This window comes from Lipotes vexillifer, unplaced genomic scaffold, assembly GCF_000442215.2.
Source record: "Lipotes vexillifer unplaced genomic scaffold, Lipotes_vexillifer_v1.1 scaffold428, whole genome shotgun sequence".
Classification (NCBI taxonomy): Eukaryota; Metazoa; Chordata; class Mammalia; order Artiodactyla; family Lipotidae; genus Lipotes; species Lipotes vexillifer.
This window is the reverse complement of record NW_006781879.1, coordinates 130,360-131,152: the sequence shown is the minus strand read 5'-3', so window position 1 is coordinate 131,152 and position 793 is coordinate 130,360.

The following is a 793-nucleotide window of genomic DNA, read 5'->3' as shown; positions in this document are numbered from 1 at the left end:
TGCTTTTGTTTTTGTTTTCTAAATCTGGTAACACAAAGTATCTCCTCACTTACTATACCGTGTAGACTTTATCTGCTTACGTGCGTACCTCTCCCCTGGGTACTGGAGGTTCCATGCAGGAAGGGACTTTATTTTTTGGTGGGGAGTTGTGTGGTGGTGGGATGAGAACCATACCATTTTTTTTTTTTTTTTTAAATCTCTATATCCCTAAGTGGCTGACAAACTGTGTGACATGCTAGGTTATTATATTAGTTAAGATCTTCTGGTTGCAAGTAATACAAACAAACTGAAGCCCAATTAAGCAATGAAGAATTTATTACAAGGAGAATTTCAGGGCCAGAGTGCTGCTGGCTTCAGGAAGCATGTGGAACTCACTGCTCTCTCTTTGTCTCTTATCTTCGTTTCTCTTAACACTTAGAGCTCCTTTTTCTTTAATTGTCATGGCTTCCTCTGCTACTCAATTCATGTAGATGGCTACACAACACTCCTGAGTGGTTACATCTCTTCCATTCAAGAAATAGACATGAATTCCTCTTAACCCCGATTCCAACTCCTGGAGAAGAGACTGCATTCAGCCAGCTGAGTCTAGGAAATGAGGGGTCATGTACTATAATAATCACAGGACCCACCTGTGACCCTATGGTTTAATATTGGAGGAAGCACAGACATGATTTCTACTACACAGATGCTACGTTAGTCAAGTTCTCCAGAAAACAGAACCCATAGGATGTGTATATGTATATATATACACAGACCACTCTTTTTTTTTTTTTTTTTTTTTTTTTTTTTTTTC